Here is a 20,599-nt window from a genome sequence, read left to right on the forward strand (position 1 = left end):
AAAACCTGTTGCCTTTTCTTCTATGTTGGCAGATTCTGTCCGCTCCTACGCTTTTCTTTCGCTTACACTGTCGGGCTTTATTTCTGATGCAGGCAGGAGGAGCTATCTGGTGTAGCCTGCCTTCGTTGGGCAATAGGTTTGGTGACTGAAACTACATTCAGTGAAGTGCAAGAATGATTTATTTAGAGCATTTTGTAGCACTACTAAAGCTCGGCTTCTTTCCAGCTTCCAATGCGACAACTCAAACGAAAGTGCCTTTATGCTTCGCTGATGAAAAGACCAACAGGTATGATTTGCAATAGAGCTCATTTTGGGAAAAAGAAACCTAATCGCGCCATTTTAAGGAACATCAAGAGCAAACATGAGCGAATCATGGCACTGAGAAAAATGCCTCAAATCTGGTGCATGGTTGAGTAAAAACCATTGATATCGGTCACTGAGAAAACAAGAAAATGATCAACCATACTGAAACATTGCAAGTCTTTCTGACCTTTTAATCTTTCTGTGAGACTTCTGTCATTGTGGGAGCAAATGCACACTCCTTTTTAGCAGGTAAAGGTTACCCTCGCAAGTGGTAAAGGTAGACTTTAAATCCACTTGAAGGTATTATTCGACAGCACATGATGCGGGCCGTCATATTAAACCGCAATCCAACTAAACCCCATGAATGTGCTTCTTTGGCCTGAGGGTAATGTGACAGCAATGCCCTGGTAGGCTAATTTTGATCTCATCCTCTCCCTATAAAAGGAGAGCCAAATGTTGGCAGCTCCTGTCTAACAGTGTCGTGCAACTCAACACAACCTCAAACTGCCCGGCATATCAGACGCCATTACCACCTACCAACGACATGCTCGTGATTTTAAACTCCCATAGCCATTGACGCCTGACTTTCTATGAACGGGGCCTTTAACGCTACCACTTTAAAATTCTCAAAACATTCGGAGCATATTCAGATTATTGTATATATTGTTACGTGGTGGCGTGACAAGCGATGAAACACGGCGACACAGCAGGAACAGAACGACGTGCTGACATGACGATGAAGTATGCTTTAATGGCCAGCGGGCCTAGCGCGAGCACTCTGCCCCGCTCCACTGCCCGCTTCGTCATCTTCGTAGCAATATTGTTACTTATATAAAGGACATTGAACCGGTAATCCTTACCCCTAGAGGTAGCACAGTGGTCACGGCGTTACACAGCTGTGCTGGGCGTATGCACGGGATAATAACCCGGCCTCGAGGGTTGCAGCCCAGGTTGGAGAATGGCTGCGAAAACGCCCGTGTGCTATAAGGGTACACGTAATGGCTAAGCTTCTGTAGGACTCCACTATGGAACATTAACGAAATAAATATCATTAGCCTCCAGGGTGGCGCAGTGACCAGGGCGCTTGCGACTGCGTTGGGCGTATGCACAGGCTAATTACCTGGCCTTGGAGGATGTACCCAGGTTGGGGAATGGGCGCGAAAACGCCCGTGTGCTATAGGGGTACACGTAGCGGGTAAGCTTCTACAGGACTCCACTATAGACAAATAACAAAACAAATATCATTGGCCTCCAGGGTGGCGCAGTGGCTAGGGCGTTTGCGACTGCGTTGGGCGTATGCACAGGCTAATTACCTGGCCTTGGAGGACGCACCCATGTTGGGGAAAGGGTACAAAAGCGCTCGTGTACTATAAGGGTTAACGTAAAGACATCTACCGCTGGATGCCGCTGTATATTCCTGGGGAGGCACTATATATCACGTCTAGCGGTGGTGGAGGGGGGTGGGCATGTTGGCAAAATATTTAAACTTACTGTAAAATTTATTTATAGTGTTCTGTGCAAAAATAAACTTTTTTGCTGCTGCTTCTTCTTCTTCTTCTTCTTCTTCTTCTTCTTCTTCTTCTTCTTCTTCTTCTTCTTCTTCTTCCCGTTGGTCCGATGTACTGCTTACCGCATGACAGTGGAATGGAATAGATGGGAGCTACTTGATGTGCGACAAAATGAGTCTCATGTTCATTGGTTTCCTTCTGTAGCTATACTTAGGCTTTATCTAGTATGGACGATTTCGGAAGTTTTGCGGGGGGGCTGAAAAACTGCTCAGACAACGGTCCGATTGCCTATCTTCAATATTGTATGGAAAATTTGAAGGATGTAGAGAAAACCTGTTGCCTTTTCTTCTATGTTGGCAGATTCTGTCCGCTCCTACGCTTTTCTTTCGCTTACACTGTCGGGCTTTATTTCTGATGCAGGCAGGAGGAGCTATCTGGTGTAGCCTGCCTTCGTTGGGCAATAGGTTTGGTGACTGAAACTACATTCAGTGAAGTGCAAGAATGATTTATTTAGAGCATTTTGTAGCACTACTAAAGCTCGGCTTCTTTCCAGCTTCCAATGCGACAACTCAAACGAAAGTGCCTTTATGCTTCGCTGATGAAAAGACCAACAGGTATGATTTGCAATAGAGCTCATTTTGGGAAAAAGAAACCTAATCGCGCCATTTTAAGGAACATCAAGAGCAAACATGAGCGAATCATGGCACTGAGAAAAATGCCTCAAATCTGGTGCATGGTTGAGTAAAAACCATTGATATCGGTCACTGAGAAAACAAGAAAATGATCAACCATACTGAAACATTGCAAGTCTTTCTGACCTTTTAATCTTTCTGTGAGACTTCTGTCATTGTGGGAGCAAATGCACACTCCTTTTTAGCAGGTAAAGGTTACCCTCGCAAGTGGTAAAGGTAGACTTTAAATCCACTTGAAGGTATCAATCGACAGCACATGATGCGGGCCATCATATTAAACCGCAATCCAACTAAACCACATGAATGTGCTTCTTTGGCCTGAGGGTAATGTGACAGCAATGCCCTGGTAGGCTAATTTTGATCTCATCCTCTCCCTATAAAAGGAGAGCCAAATGTTGGCAGCTCCTGTCTAACAGTGTCGTGCAACTCAACACAACCTCAAACTGCCCGGCATATCAGACGCCATTACCACCTACCAACGACATGCCCGTGATTTTAAACTCCCATAGCCATTGACGCCTGACTTTCTATGAACGGGGCTTTTAACGCTACCACTTTAAAATTCTCAAAACATTCGGAGCATATTCAGATTATTGTATATATTGTTACGTGGTGGCGTGACAAGCGATGAAACACGGCGACACAGCAGGAACAGAACGACGTGCTGACATGACGATGAAGTATGCTTTAATGGCCAGCGGGCCTAGCGCGAGCACTCTGCCCCGCTCCACTGCCCGCTTCGTCATCTTCGTAGCAATATTGTTACTTATATAAAGGACATTGAACCGGTAATCCTTACCCCTAGAGGTAGCACAGTGGTCACGGCGTTACACAGCTGTGCTGGGCGTATGCACGGGATAATAACCCGGCCTCGAGGGTTGCAGCCCAGGTTGGAGAATGGCTGCGAAAACGCCCGTGTGCTATAAGGGTACACGTAATGGCTAAGCTTCTGTAGGACTCCACTATGGAACATTAACGAAATAAATATCATTAGCCTCCAGGGTGGCGCAGTGACCAGGGCGCTTGCGACTGCGTTGGGCGTATGCACAGGCTAATTACCTGGCCTTGGAGGATGTACCCAGGTTGGGGAATGGGCGCGAAAACGCCCGTGTGCTATAGGGGTACACGTAGCGGGTAAGCTTCTACAGGACTCCACTATAGACAAATAACAAAACAAATATCATTGGCCTCCAGGGTGGCGCAGTGGCTAGGGCGTTTGCGACTGCGTTGGGCGTATGCACAGGCTAATTACCTGGCCTTGGAGGACGCACCCATGTTGGGGAAAGGGTACAAAAGCGCTCGTGTACTATAAGGGTTAACGTAAAGACATCTACCGCTGGATGCCGCTGTATATTCCTGGGGAGGCACTATATATCACGTCTAGCGGTGGTGGAGGGGGGTGGGCATGTTGGCAAAATATTTAAACTTACTGTAAAATTTATTTATAGTGTTCTGTGCAAAAATAAACTTTTTTGCTTCTTCTTCTTCTTCTTCTTCTTCTTCTTCTTCTTCTTCTTCTTCTTCTTCTTCTTCTTCTTCTTCTTCTTCTTCTTCTTCTTCTTCTTCCCGTTGGTCCGATGTACTGCTTACCGCATGACAGTGGAATGGAATAGATGGGAGCTACTTGATGTGCGACAAAATGAGTCTCATGTTCATTGGTTTCCTTCTGTAGCTATACTTAGGCTTTATCTAGTATGGACGATTTCGGAAGTTTTGCGGGGGGGGCTGAAAAACTGCTCAGACAACGGTCCGATTGCCTATCTTCAATATTGTATGGAAAATTTGAAGGATGTAGAGAAAACCTGTTGCCTTTTCTTCTATGTTGGCAGATTCTGTCCGCTCCTACGCTTTTCTTTCGCTTACACTGTCGGGCTTTATTTCTGATGCAGGCAGGAGGAGCTATCTGGTGTAGCCTGCCTTCGTTGGGCAATAGGTTTGGTGACTGAAACTACATTCAGTGAAGTGCAAGAATGATTTATTTAGAGCATTTTGTAGCACTACTAAAGCTCGGCTTCTTTCCAGCTTCCAATGCGACAACTCAAACGAAAGTGCCTTTATGCTTCGCTGATGAAAAGACCAACAGGTATGATTTGCAATAGAGCTCATTTTGGGAAAAAGAAACCTAATCGCGCCATTTTAAGGAACATCAAGAGCAAACATGAGCGAATCATGGCACTGAGAAAAATGCCTCAAATCTGGTGCATGGTTGAGTAAAAACCATTGATATCGGTCACTGAGAAAACAAGAAAATGATCAACCATACTGAAACATTGCAAGTCTTTCTGACCTTTTAATCTTTCTGTGAGACTTCTGTCATTGTGGGAGCAAATGCACACTCCTTTTTAGCAGGTAAAGGTTACCCTCGCAAGTGGTAAAGGTAGACTTTAAATCCACTTGAAGGTATCAATCGACAGCACATGATGCGGGCCATCATATTAAACCGCAATCCAACTAAACCACATGAATGTGCTTCTTTGGCCTGAGGGTAATGTGACAGCAATGCCCTGGTAGGCTAATTTTGATCTCATCCTCTCCCTATAAAAGGAGAGCCAAATGTTGGCAGCTCCTGTCTAACAGTGTCGTGCAACTCAACACAACCTCAAACTGCCCGGCATATCAGACGCCATTACCACCTACCAACGACATGCCCGTGATTTTAAACTCCCATAGCCATTGACGCCTGACTTTCTATGAACGGGGCTTTTAACGCTACCACTTTAAAATTCTCAAAACATTCGGAGCATATTCAGATTATTGTATATATTGTTACGTGGTGGCGTGACAAGCGATGAAACACGGCGACACAGCAGGAACAGAACGACGTGCTGACATGACGATGAAGTATGCTTTAATGGCCAGCGGGCCTAGCGCGAGCACTCTGCCCCGCTCCACTGCCCGCTTCGTCATCTTCGTAGCAATATTGTTACTTATATAAAGGACATTGAACCGGTAATCCTTACCCCTAGAGGTAGCACAGTGGTCACGGCGTTACACAGCTGTGCTGGGCGTATGCACGGGATAATAACCCGGCCTCGAGGGTTGCAGCCCAGGTTGGAGAATGGCTGCGAAAACGCCCGTGTGCTATAAGGGTACACGTAATGGCTAAGCTTCTGTAGGACTCCACTATGGAACATTAACGAAATAAATATCATTAGCCTCCAGGGTGGCGCAGTGACCAGGGCGCTTGCGACTGCGTTGGGCGTATGCACAGGCTAATTACCTGGCCTTGGAGGATGTACCCAGGTTGGGGAATGGGCGCGAAAACGCCCGTGTGCTATAGGGGTACACGTAGCGGGTAAGCTTCTACAGGACTCCACTATAGACAAATAACAAAACAAATATCATTGGCCTCCAGGGTGGCGCAGTGGCTAGGGCGTTTGCGACTGCGTTGGGCGTATGCACAGGCTAATTACCTGGCCTTGGAGGACGCACCCATGTTGGGGAAAGGGTACAAAAGCGCTCGTGTACTATAAGGGTTAACGTAAAGACATCTACCGCTGGATGCCGCTGTATATTCCTGGGGAGGCACTATATATCACGTCTAGCGGTGGTGGAGGGGGGTGGGCATGTTGGCAAAATATTTAAACTTACTGTAAAATTTATTTATAGTGTTCTGTGCAAAAATAAACTTTTTTGCTGCTTCTTCTTCTTCTTCTTCTTCTTCTTCTTCTTCTTCTTCTTCTTCTTCTTCTTCTTCTTCTTCTTCTTCTTCTTCTTCTTCTTCTTCTTCTTCTTCTTCTTCGCGTTGGTCCGATGTACTGCTTACCGCATGACAGTGGAATGGAATAGATGGGAGCTACTTGATGTGCGACAAAATGAGTCTCATGTTCATTGGTTTCCTTCTGTAGCTATACTTAGGCTTTATCTAGTATGGACGATTTCGGAAGTTTTGCGGGGGGGCTGAAAAACTGCTCAGACAACGGTCCGATTGCCTATCTTCAATATTGTATGGAAAATTTGAAGGATGTAGAGAAAACCTGTTGCCTTTTCTTCTATGTTGGCAGATTCTGTCCGCTCCTACGCTTTTCTTTCGCTTACACTGTCGGGCTTTATTTCTGATGCAGGCAGGAGGAGCTATCTGGTGTAGCCTGCCTTCGTTGGGCAATAGGTTTGGTGACTGAAACTACATTCAGTGAAGTGCAAGAATGATTTATTTAGAGCATTTTGTAGCACTACTAAAGCTCGGCTTCTTTCCAGCTTCCAATGCGACAACTCAAACGAAAGTGCCTTTATGCTTCGCTGATGAAAAGACCAACAGGTATGATTTGCAATAGAGCTCATTTTGGGAAAAAGAAACCTAATCGCGCCATTTTAAGGAACATCAAGAGCAAACATGAGCGAATCATGGCACTGAGAAAAATGCCTCAAATCTGGTGCATGGTTGAGTAAAAACCATTGATATCGGTCACTGAGAAAACAAGAAAATGATCAACCATACTGAAACATTGCAAGTCTTTCTGACCTTTTAATCTTTCTGTGAGACTTCTGTCATTGTGGGAGCAAATGCACACTCCTTTTTAGCAGGTAAAGGTTACCCTCGCAAGTGGTAAAGGTAGACTTTAAATCCACTTGAAGGTATCAATCGACAGCACATGATGCGGGCCATCATATTAAACCGCAATCCAACTAAACCACATGAATGTGCTTCTTTGGCCTGAGGGTAATGTGACAGCAATGCCCTGGTAGGCTAATTTTGATCTCATCCTCTCCCTATAAAAGGAGAGCCAAATGTTGGCAGCTCCTGTCTAACAGTGTCGTGCAACTCAACACAACCTCAAACTGCCCGGCATATCAGACGCCATTACCACCTACCAACGACATGCCCGTGATTTTAAACTCCCATAGCCATTGACGCCTGACTTTCTATGAACGGGGCTTTTAACGCTACCACTTTAAAATTCTCAAAACATTCGGAGCATATTCAGATTATTGTATATATTGTTACGTGGTGGCGTGACAAGCGATGAAACACGGCGACACAGCAGGAACAGAACGACGTGCTGACATGACGATGAAGTATGCTTTAATGGCCAGCGGGCCTAGCGCGAGCACTCTGCCCCGCTCCACTGCCCGCTTCGTCATCTTCGTAGCAATATTGTTACTTATATAAAGGACATTGAACCGGTAATCCTTACCCCTAGAGGTAGCACAGTGGTCACGGCGTTACACAGCTGTGCTGGGCGTATGCACGGGATAATAACCCGGCCTCGAGGGTTGCAGCCCAGGTTGGAGAATGGCTGCGAAAACGCCCGTGTGCTATAAGGGTACACGTAATGGCTAAGCTTCTGTAGGACTCCACTATGGAACATTAACGAAATAAATATCATTAGCCTCCAGGGTGGCGCAGTGACCAGGGCGCTTGCGACTGCGTTGGGCGTATGCACAGGCTAATTACCTGGCCTTGGAGGATGTACCCAGGTTGGGGAATGGGCGCGAAAACGCCCGTGTGCTATAGGGGTACACGTAGCGGGTAAGCTTCTACAGGACTCCACTATAGACAAATAACAAAACAAATATCATTGGCCTCCAGGGTGGCGCAGTGGCTAGGGCGTTTGCGACTGCGTTGGGCGTATGCACAGGCTAATTACCTGGCCTTGGAGGACGCACCCATGTTGGGGAAAGGGTACAAAAGCGCTCGTGTACTATAAGGGTTAACGTAAAGACATCTACCGCTGGATGCCGCTGTATATTCCTGGGGAGGCACTATATATCACGTCTAGCGGTGGTGGAGGGGGGTGGGCATGTTGGCAAAATATTTAAACTTACTGTAAAATTTATTTATAGTGTTCTGTGCAAAAATAAACTTTTTTGCTGCTTCTTCTTCTTCTTCTTCTTCTTCTTCTTCTTCTTCTTCTTCTTCTTCTTCTTCTTCTTCTTCTTCTTCTTCTTCTTCTTCTTCTTCTTCTTCTTCTTCCCGTTGGTCCGATGTACTGCTTACCGCATGACAGTGGAATGGAATAGATGGGAGCTACTTGATGTGCGACAAAATGAGTCTCATGTTCATTGGTTTCCTTCTGTAGCTATACTTAGGCTTTATCTAGTATGGACGATTTCGGAAGTTTTGCGGGGGGGCTGAAAAACTGCTCAGACAACGGTCCGATTGCCTATCTTCAATATTGTATGGAAAATTTGAAGGATGTAGAGAAAACCTGTTGCCTTTTCTTCTATGTTGGCAGATTCTCTCCGCTCCTACGCTTTTCTTTCGCTTACACTGTCGGGCTTTATTTCTGATGCAGGCAGGAGGAGCTATCTGGTGTAGCCTGCCTTCGTTGGGCAATAGGTTTGGTGACTGAAACTACATTCAGTGAAGTGCAAGAATGATTTATTTAGAGCATTTTGTAGCACTACTAAAGCTCGGCTTCTTTCCAGCTTCCAATGCGACAACTCAAACGAAAGTGCCTTTATGCTTCGCTGATGAAAAGACCAACAGGTATGATTTGCAATAGAGCTCATTTTGGGAAAAAGAAACCTAATCGCGCCATTTTAAGGAACATCAAGAGCAAACATGAGCGAATCATGGCACTGAGAAAAATGCCTCAAATCTGGTGCATGGTTGAGTAAAAACCATTGATATCGGTCACTGAGAAAACAAGAAAATGATCAACCATACTGAAACATTGCAAGTCTTTCTGACCTTTTAATCTTTCTGTGAGACTTCTGTCATTGTGGGAGCAAATGCACACTCCTTTTTAGCAGGTAAAGGTTACCCTCGAAGTGGTAAAGGTAGACTTTAAATCCACTTGAAGGTATCAATCGACAGCACATGATGCGGGCCATCATATTAAACCGCAATCCAACTAAACCACATGAATGTGCTTCTTTGGCCTGAGGGTAATGTGACAGCAATGCCCTGGTAGGCTAATTTTGATCTCATCCTCTCCCTATAAAAGGAGAGCCAAATGTTGGCAGCTCCTGTCTAACAGTGTCGTGCAACTCAACACAACCTCAAACTGCCCGGCATATCAGACGCCATTACCACCTACCAACGACATGCCCGTGATTTTAAACTCCCATAGCCATTGACGCCTGACTTTCTATGAACGGGGCTTTTAACGCTACCACTTTAAAATTCTCAAAACATTCGGAGCATATTCAGATTATTGTATATATTGTTACGTGGTGGCGTGACAAGCGATGAAACACGGCGACACAGCAGGAACAGAACGACGTGCTGACATGACGATGAAGTATGCTTTAATGGCCAGCGGGCCTAGCGCGAGCACTCTGCCCCGCTCCACTGCCCGCTTCGTCATCTTCGTAGCAATATTGTTACTTATATAAAGGACATTGAACCGGTAATCCTTACCCCTAGAGGTAGCACAGTGGTCACGGCGTTACACAGCTGTGCTGGGCGTATGCACGGGATAATAACCCGGCCTCGAGGGTTGCAGCCCAGGTTGGAGAATGGCTGCGAAAACGCCCGTGTGCTATAAGGGTACACGTAATGGCTAAGCTTCTGTAGGACTCCACTATGGAACATTAACGAAATAAATATCATTAGCCTCCAGGGTGGCGCAGTGACCAGGGCGCTTGCGACTGCGTTGGGCGTATGCACAGGCTAATTACCTGGCCTTGGAGGATGTACCCAGGTTGGGGAATGGGCGCGAAAACGCCCGTGTGCTATAGGGGTACACGTAGCGGGTAAGCTTCTACAGGACTCCACTATAGACAAATAACAAAACAAATATCATTGGCCTCCAGGGTGGCGCAGTGGCTAGGGCGTTTGCGACTGCGTTGGGCGTATGCACAGGCTAATTACCTGGCCTTGGAGGACGCACCCATGTTGGGGAAAGGGTACAAAAGCGCTCGTGTACTATAAGGGTTAACGTAAAGACATCTACCGCTGGATGCCGCTGTATATTCCTGGGGAGGCACTATATATCACGTCTAGCGGTGGTGGAGGGGGGTGGGCATGTTGGCAAAATATTTAAACTTACTGTAAAATTTATTTATAGTGTTCTGTGCAAAAATAAACTTTTTTGCTGCTTCTTCTTCTTCTTCTTCTTCTTCTTCTTCTTCTTCTTCTTCTTCTTCTTCTTCTTCTTCTTCTTCTTCTTCTTCTTCTTCTTCTTCTTCCCGTTGGTCCGATGTACTGCTTACCGCATGACAGTGGAATGGAATAGATGGGAGCTACTTGATGTGCGACAAAATGAGTCTCATGTTCATTGGTTTCCTTCTGTAGCTATACTTAGGCTTTATCTAGTATGGACGATTTCGGAAGTTTTGCGGGGGGGCTGAAAAACTGCTCAGACAACGGTCCGATTGCCTATCTTCAATATTGTATGGAAAATTTGAAGGATGTAGAGAAAACCTGTTGCCTTTTCTTCTATGTTGGCAGATTCTGTCCGCTCCTACGCTTTTCTTTCGCTTACACTGTCGGGCTTTATTTCTGATGCAGGCAGGAGGAGCTATCTGGTGTAGCCTGCCTTCGTTGGGCAATAGGTTTGGTGACTGAAACTACATTCAGTGAAGTGCAAGAATGATTTATTTAGAGCATTTTGTAGCACTACTAAAGCTCGGCTTCTTTCCAGCTTCCAATGCGACAACTCAAACGAAAGTGCCTTTATGCTTCGCTGATGAAAAGACCAACAGGTATGATTTGCAATAGAGCTCATTTTGGGAAAAAGAAACCTAATCGCGCCATTTTAAGGAACATCAAGAGCAAACATGAGCGAATCATGGCACTGAGAAAAATGCCTCAAATCTGGTGCATGGTTGAGTAAAAACCATTGATATCGGTCACTGAGAAAACAAGAAAATGATCAACCATACTGAAACATTGCAAGTCTTTCTGACCTTTTAATCTTTCTGTGAGACTTCTGTCATTGTGGGAGCAAATGCACACTCCTTTTTAGCAGGTAAAGGTTACCCTCGAAGTGGTAAAGGTAGACTTTAAATCCACTTGAAGGTATCAGTCGACAGCACATGATGCGGGCCATCATATTAAACCGCAATCCAACTAAACCACATGAATGTGCTTCTTTGGCCTGAGGGTAATGTGACAGCAATGCCCTGGTAGGCTAATTTTGATCTCATCCTCTCCCTATAAAAGGAGAGCCAAATGTTGGCAGCTCCTGTCTAACAGTGTCGTGCAACTCAACACAACCTCAAACTGCCCGGCATATCAGACGCCATTACCACCTACCAACGACATGCCCGTGATTTTAAACTCCCATAGCCATTGACGCCTGACTTTCTATGAACGGGGCTTTTAACGCTACCACTTTAAAATTCTCAAAACATTCGGAGCATATTCAGATTATTGTATATATTGTTACGTGGTGGCGTGACAAGCGATGAAACACGGCGACACAGCAGGAACAGAACGACGTGCTGACATGACGATGAAGTATGCTTTAATGGCCAGCGGGCCTAGCGCGAGCACTCTGCCCCGCTCCACTGCCCGCTTCGTCATCTTCGTAGCAATATTGTTACTTATATAAAGGACATTGAACCGGTAATCCTTACCCCTAGAAGTAGCACAGTGGTCACGGCGTTACACAGCTGTGCTGGGCGTATGCACGGGATAATAACCCGGCCTCGAGGGTTGCAGCCCAGGTTGGAGAATGGCTGCGAAAACGCCCGTGTGCTATAAGGGTACACGTAATGGCTAAGCTTCTGTAGGACTCCACTATGGAACATTAACGAAATAAATATCATTAGCCTCCAGGGTGGCGCAGTGACCAGGGCGCTTGCGACTGCGTTGGGCGTATGCACAGGCTAATTACCTGGCCTTGGAGGATGTACCCAGGTTGGGGAATGGGCGCGAAAACGCCCGTGTGCTATAGGGGTACACGTAGCGGGTAAGCTTCTACAGGACTCCACTATAGACAAATAACAAAACAAATATCATTGGCCTCCAGGGTGGCGCAGTGGCTAGGGCGTTTGCGACTGCGTTGGGCGTATGCACAGGCTAATTACCTGGCCTTGGAGGACGCACCCATGTTGGGGAAAGGGTACAAAAGCGCTCGTGTACTATAAGGGTTAACGTAAACACATCTACCGCTGGATGCCGCTGTATATTCCTGGGGAGGCACTATATATCACGTCTAGCGGTGGTGGAGGGGGGTGGGCATGTTGGCAAAATATTTAAACTTACTGTAAAATTTATTTATAGTGTTCTGTGCAAAAATAAACTTTTTTGCTGCTGCTTCTTCTTCTTCTTCTTCTTCTTCTTCTTCTTCTTCTTCTTCTTCTTCTTCTTCTTCTTCTTCTTCTTCTTCTTCTTCTTCCCGTTGGTCCGATGTACTGCTTACCGCATGACAGTGGAATGGAATAGATGGGAGCTACTTGATGTGCGACAAAATGAGTCTCATGTTCATTGGTTTCCTTCTGTAGCTATACTTAGGCTTTATCTAGTATGGACGATTTCGGAAGTTTTGCGGGGGGGCTGAAAAACTGCTCAGACAACGGTCCGATTGCCTATCTTCAATATTGTATGGAAAATTTGAAGGATGTAGAGAAAACCTGTTGCCTTTTCTTCTATGTTGGCAGATTCTGTCCGCTCCTACGCTTTTCTTTCGCTTACACTGTCGGGCTTTATTTCTGATGCAGGCAGGAGGAGCTATCTGGTGTAGCCTGCCTTCGTTGGGCAATAGGTTTGGTGACTGAAACTACATTCAGTGAAGTGCAAGAATGATTTATTTAGAGCATTTTGTAGCACTACTAAAGCTCGGCTTCTTTCCAGCTTCCAATGCGACAACTCAAACGAAAGTGCCTTTATGCTTCGCTGATGAAAAGACCAACAGGTATGATTTGCAATAGAGCTCATTTTGGGAAAAAGAAACCTAATCGCGCCATTTTAAGGAACATCAAGAGCAAACATGAGCGAATCATGGCACTGAGAAAAATGCCTCAAATCTGGTGCATGGTTGAGTAAAAACCATTGATATCGGTCACTGAGAAAACAAGAAAATGATCAACCATACTGAAACATTGCAAGTCTTTCTGACCTTTTAATCTTTCTGTGAGACTTCTGTCATTGGGGGAGCAAATGCACACTCCTTTTTAGCAGGTAAAGGTTACCCTCGCAAGTGGTAAAGGTAGACTTTAAATCCACTTGAAGGTATCAATCGACAGCACATGATGCGGGCCATCATATTAAACCGCAATCCAACTAAACCACATGAATGTGCTTCTTTGGCCTGAGGGTAATGTGACAGCAATGCCCTGGTAGGCTAATTTTGATCTCATCCTCTCCCTATAAAAGGAGAGCCAAATGTTGGCAGCTCCTGTCTAACAGTGTCGTGCAACTCAACACAACCTCAAACTGCCCGGCATATCAGACGCCATTACCACCTACCAACGACATGCCCGTGATTTTAAACTCCCATAGCCATTGACGCCTGACTTTCTATGAACGGGGCTTTTAACGCTACCACTTTAAAATTCTCAAAACATTCGGAGCATATTCAGATTATTGTATATATTGTTACGTGGTGGCGTGACAAGCGATGAAACACGGCGACACAGCAGGAACAGAACGACGTGCTGACATGACGATGAAGTATGCTTTAATGGCCAGCGGGCCTAGCGCGAGCACTCTGCCCCGCTCCACTGCCCGCTTCGTCATCTTCGTAGCAATATTGTTACTTATATAAAGGACATTGAACCGGTAATCCTTACCCCTAGAGGTAGCACAGTGGTCACGGCGTTACACAGCTGTGCTGGGCGTATGCACGGGATAATAACCCGGCCTCGAGGGTTGCAGCCCAGGTTGGAGAATGGCTGCGAAAACGCCCGTGTGCTATAAGGGTACACGTAATGGCTAAGCTTCTGTAGGACTCCACTATGGAACATTAACGAAATAAATATCATTAGCCTCCAGGGTGGCGCAGTGACCAGGGCGCTTGCGACTGCGTTGGGCGTATGCACAGGCTAATTACCTGGCCTTGGAGGATGTACCCAGGTTGGGGAATGGGCGCGAAAACGCCCGTGTGCTATAGGGGTACACGTAGCGGGTAAGCTTCTACAGGACTCCACTATAGACAAATAACAAAACAAATATCATTGGCCTCCAGGGTGGCGCAGTGGCTAGGGCGTTTGCGACTGCGTTGGGCGTATGCACAGGCTAATTACCTGGCCTTGGAGGACGCACCCATATTGGGGAAAGGGTACAAAAGCGCTCGTGTACTATAAGGGTTAACGTAAAGACATCTACCGCTGGATGCCGCTGTATATTCCTGGGGAGGCACTATATATCACGTCTAGCGGTGGTGGAGGGGGGTGGGCATGTTGACAAAATATTTAAACTTACTGTAAAATTTATTTATAGTGTTCTGTGCAAAAATAAACTTTTTTGCTGCTGCTTCTTCTTCTTCTTCTTCTTCTTCTTCTTCTTCTTCTTCTTCTTCTTCTTCTTCTTCCCGTTGGTCCGATGTACTGCTTACCGCATGACAGTGGAATGGAATAGATGGGAGCTACTTGATGTGCGACAAAATGAGTCTCATGTTCATTGGTTTCCTTCTGTAGCTATACTTAGGCTTTATCTAGTATGGACGATTTCGGAAGTTTTGCGGGGGGGCTGAAAAACTGCTCAGACAACGGTCCGATTGCCTATCTTCAATATTGTATGGAAAATTTGAAGGATGTAGAGAAAACCTGTTGCCTTTTCTTCTATGTTGGCAGATTCTGTCCGCTCCTACGCTTTTCTTTCGCTTACACTGTCGGGCTTTATTTCTGATGCAGGCAGGAGGAGCTATCTGGTGTAGCCTGCCTTCGTTGGGCAATAGGTTTGGTGACTGAAACTACATTCAGTGAAGTGCAAGAATGATTTATTTAGAGCATTTTGTAGCACTACTAAAGCTCGGCTTCTTTCCAGCTTCCAATGCGACAACTCAAACGAAAGTGCCTTTATGCTTCGCTGATGAAAAGACCAACAGGTATGATTTGCAATAGAGCTCATTTTGGGAAAAAGAAACCTAATCGCGCCATTTTAAGGAACATCAAGAGCAAACATGAGCGAATCATGGCACTGAGAAAAATGCCTCAAATCTGGTGCATGGTTGAGTAAAAACCATTGATATCGGTCACTGAGAAAACAAGAAAATGATCAACCATACTGAAACATTGCAAGTCTTTCTGACCTTTTAATCTTTCTGTGAGACTTCTGTCATTGTGGGAGCAAATGCACACTCCTTTTTAGCAGGTAAAGGTTACCCTCGCAAGTGGTAAAGGTAGACTTTAAATCCACTTGAAGGTATCAATCGACAGCACATGATGCGGGCCATCATATTAAACCGCAATCCAACTAAACCACATGAATGTGCTTCTTTGGCCTGAGGGTAATGTGACAGCAATGCCCTGGTAGGCTAATTTTGATCTCATCCTCTCCCTATAAAAGGAGAGCCAAATGTTGGCAGCTCCTGTCTAACAGTGTCGTGCAACTCAACACAACCTCAAACTGCCCGGCAGATCAGACGCCATTACCACCTACCAACGACATGCTCGTGATTTTAAACTCCCATAGCCATTGACGCCTGACTTTCTATGAACGGGGCCTTTAACGCTACCACTTTAAAATTCTCAAAACATTCGGAGCATATTCAGATTATTGTATATATTGTTACGTGGTGGAGTGACAAGCGATGAAACACGGCGACACAGCAGGAACAGAACGACGTGCTGACATGACGATGAAGTATGCTTTAATGGCCAGCGGGCCTAGCGCGAGCACTCTGCCCCGCTCCACTGCCCGCTTCGTCATCTTCGTAGCAATATTGTTACTTATATAAAGGACATTGAACCGGTAATCCTTACCCCTAGAGGTAGCACAGTGGTCACGGCGTTACACAGCTGTGCTGGGCGTATGCACGGGATAATAACCCGGCCTCGAGGGTTGCAGCCCAGGTTGGAGAATGGCTGCGAAAACGCCCGTGTGCTATAAGGGTACACGTAATGGCTAAGCTTCTGTAGGACTCCACTATGGAACATTAACGAAATAAATATCATTAGCCTCCAGGGTGGCGCAGTGACCAGGGCGCTTGCGACTGCGTTGGGCGTATGCACAGGCTAATTACCTGGCCTTGGAGGATGTACCCAGGTTGGGGAATGGGCGCGAAAACGCCCGTGTGCTATAGGGGTACACGTAGCGGGTAAGCTTCTACAGGACTCCACTATAGACAAATAACAAAACAAATATCATTGGCCTCCAGGGTGGCGGAGTGGCTAGGGCGTTTGCGACTGCGTTGGGCGTATGCACAGGCTAATTACCTGGCCTTGGAGGACGCACCCATGTTGGGGAAAGGGTACAAAAGCGCTCGTGTACTATAAGGGTTAACGTAAAGACATCTACCGCTGGATGCCGCTGTATATTCCTGGGGAGGCACTATATATCACGTCTAGCGGTGGTGGAGGGGGGTGGGCATGTTGGCAAAATATTTAAACTTACTGTAAAATTTATTTATAGTGTTCTGTGCAAAAATAAACTTTTTTGCTGCTGCTTCTTCTTCTTCTTCTTCTTCTTCTTCCCGTTGGTCCGATGTACTGCTTACCGCATGACAGTGGAATGGAATAGATGGGAGCTACTTGATGTGCGACAAAATGAGTCTCATGTTCATTGGTTTCCTTCTGTAGCTATACTTAGGCTTTATCTAGTATGGACGATTTCGGAAGTTTTGCGGGGGGGCTGAAAAACTGCTCAGACAACGGTCCGATTGCCTATCTTCAATATTGTATGGAAAATTTGAAGGATGTAGAGAAAACCTGTTGCCTTTTCTTCTATGTTGGCAGATTCTGTCCGCTCCTACGCTTTTCTTTCGCTTACACTGTCGGGCTTTATTTCTGATGCAGGCAGGAGGAGCTATCTGGTGTAGCCTGCCTTCGTTGGGCAATAGGTTTGGTGACTGAAACTACATTCAGTGAAGTGCAAGAATGATTTATTTAGAGCATTTTGTAGCACTACTAAAGCTCGGCTTCTTTCCAGCTTCCAATGCGACAACTCAAACGAAAGTGCCTTTATGCTTCGCTGATGAAAAGACCAACAGGTATGATTTGCAATAGAGCTCATTTTGGGAAAAAGAAACCTAATCGCGCCATTTTAAGGAACATCAAGAGCAAACATGAGCGAATCATGGCACTGAGAAAAATGCCTCAAATCTGGTGCATGGTTGAGTAAAAACCATTGATATCGGTCACTGAGAAAACAAGAAAATGATCAACCATACTGAAACATTGCAAGTCTTTCTGACCTTTTAATCTTTCTGTGAGACTTCTGTCATTGTGGGAGCAAATGCACACTCCTTTTTAGCAGGTAAAGGTTACCCTCGCAAGTGGTAAAGGTAGACTTTAAATCCACTTGAAGGTATCAATCGACAGCACATGATGCGGGCCATCATATTAAACCGCAATCCAACTAAACCACATGAATGTGCTTCTTTGGCCTGAGGGTAATGTGACAGCAATGCCCTGGTAGGCTAATTTTGATCTCATCCTCTCCCTATAAAAGGAGAGCCAAATGTTGGCAGCTCCTGTCTAACAGTGTCGTGCAACTCAACACAACCTCAAACTGCCCGGCATATCAGACGCCATTACCACCTACCAACGACATGCCCGTGATTTTAAACTCCCATAGCCATTGACGCCTGACTTTCTATGAACGGGGCTTTTAACGCTACCACTTTAAAATTCTCAAAACATTCGGAGCATATTCAGATTATTGTATATATTGTTACGTGGTGGCGTGACAAGCGATGAAACACGGCGACACAGCAGGAACAGAACGACGTGCTGACATGACGATGAAGTATGCTTTAATGGCCAGCGGGCCTAGCGCGAGCACTCTGCCCCGCTCCACTGCCCGCTTCGTCATCTTCGTAGCAATATTGTTACTTATATAAAGGACATTGAACCGGTAATCCTTACCCCTAGAGGTAGCACAGTGGTCACGGCGTTACACAGCTGTGCTGGGCGTATGCACGGGATAATAACCCGTCCTCGAGGGTTGCAGCCCAGGTTGGAGAATGGCTGCGAAAACGCCCGTGTGCTATAAGGGTACACGTAATGGCTAAGCTTCTGTAGGACTCCACTATGGAACATTAACGAAATAAATATCATTAGCCTCCAGGGTGGCGCAGTGACCAGGGCGCTTGCGACTGCGTTGGGCGTATGCACAGGCTAATTACCTGGCCTTGGAGGATGTACCCAGGTTGGGGAATGGGCGCGAAAACGCCCGTGTGCTATAGGGGTACACGTAGCGGGTAAGCTTCTACAGGACTCCACTATAGACAAATAACAAAACAAATATCATTGGCCTCCAGGGTGGCGCAGTGGCTAGGGCGTTTGCGACTGCGTTGGGCGTATGCACAGGCTAATTACCTGGCCTTGGAGGACGCACCCATGTTGGGGAAAGGGTACAAAAGCGCTCGTGTACTATAAGGGTTAACGTAAACACATCTACCGCTGGATGCCGCTGTATATTCCTGGGGAGGCACTATATATCTCGTCTAGCGGTGGTGGAGGGGGGTGGGCATGTTGGCAAAATATTTAAACTTACTGTAAAATTTATTTATAGTGTTCTGTGCAAAAATAAACTTTTTTGCTGCTGCTTCTTCTTCTTCTTCTTCTTCTTCTTCTTCTTCTTCTTCTTCCCGTTGGTCCGATGTACTGCTTACCGCATGACAGTGGAATGGAATAGATGGGAGCTACTTGATGTGCGACAAAATGAGTCTCATGTTCATTGGTTTCCTTCTGTAGCTATACTTAGGCTTTATCTAGTATGGACGATTTCGGAAGTTTTGCGGGGGGGCTGAAAAACTGCTCAGACAACGGTCCGATTGCCTATCTTCAATATTGTATGGAAAATTTGAAGGATGTAGAGAAAACCTGTTGCCTTTTCTTCTATGTTGGCAGATTCTGTCCGCTCCTACGCTTTTCTTTCGCTTACACTGTCGGGCTTTATTTCTGATGCAGGCAGGAGGAGCTATCTGGTGTAGCCTGCCTTCGTTGGGCAATAGGTTTGGTGACTGAAACTACATTCAGTGAAGTGCAAGAATGATTTATTTAGAGCATTTTGTAGCACTACTAAAGCTCGGCTTCTTTCCAGCTTCCAATGCGACAACTCAAACGAAAGTGCCTTTATGCTTCGCTGATGAAAAGACCAACAGGTATGATTTGCAATAGAGCTCATTTTGGGAAAAAGAAACCTAATCGCGCCATTTTAAGGAACATCAAGAGCAAACATGAGCGAATCATGGCACTGAGAAAAATGCCTCAAATCTGGTGCATGGTTGAGTAAAAACCATTGATATCGGTCACTGAGAAAACAAGAAAATGATCAACCATACTGAAACATTGCAAGTCTTTCTGACCTTTTAATCTTTCTGTGAGACTTCTGTCATTGTGGGAGCAAATGCACACTCCTTTTTAGCAGGTAAAGGTTACCCTCGCAAGTGGTAAAGGTAGACTTTAAATCCACTTGAAGGTATCAATCGACAGCACATGATGCGGGCCATCATATTAAACCGCAATCCAACTAAACCACATGAATGTGCTTCTTTGGCCTGAGGGTAATGTGACAGCAATGCCCTGGTAGGCTAATTTTGATCTCATCCTCTCCCTATAAAAGGAGAGCCAAATGTTGGCAGCTCCTGTCTAACAGTGTCGTGCAACTCAACACAACCTCAAACTGCCCGGCATATCAGACGCCATTACCACCTACCAACGACATGCCCGTGATTTTAAACTCCCATAGCCATTGACGCCTGACTTTCTATGAACGGGGCTTTTAACGCTACCACTTTAAAATTCTCAAAACATTCGGAGCATATTCAGATTATTGTATATATTGTTACGTGGTGGCGTGACAAGCGATGAAACACGGCGACACAGCAGGAACAGAACGACGTGCTGACATGACGATGAAGTATGCTTTAATGGCCAGCGGGCCTAGCGCGAGCACTCTGCCCCGCTCCACTGCCCGCTTCGTCATCTTCGTAGCAATATTGTTACTTATATAAAGGACATTGAACCGGTAATCCTTACCCCTAGAGGTAGCACAGTGGTCACGGCGTTACACAGCTGTGCTGGGCGTATGCACGGGATAATAACCCGGCCTCGAGGGTTGCAGCCCAGGTTGGAGAATGGCTGCGAAAACGCCCG

The sequence above is a fragment of the Amblyomma maculatum genome, chromosome 11, assembly GCF_055883805.1.
Source record: "Amblyomma maculatum isolate TAMU_Amacu chromosome 11, ASM5588380v1, whole genome shotgun sequence".
Taxonomy (NCBI): domain Eukaryota; kingdom Metazoa; phylum Arthropoda; class Arachnida; order Ixodida; family Ixodidae; genus Amblyomma; species Amblyomma maculatum.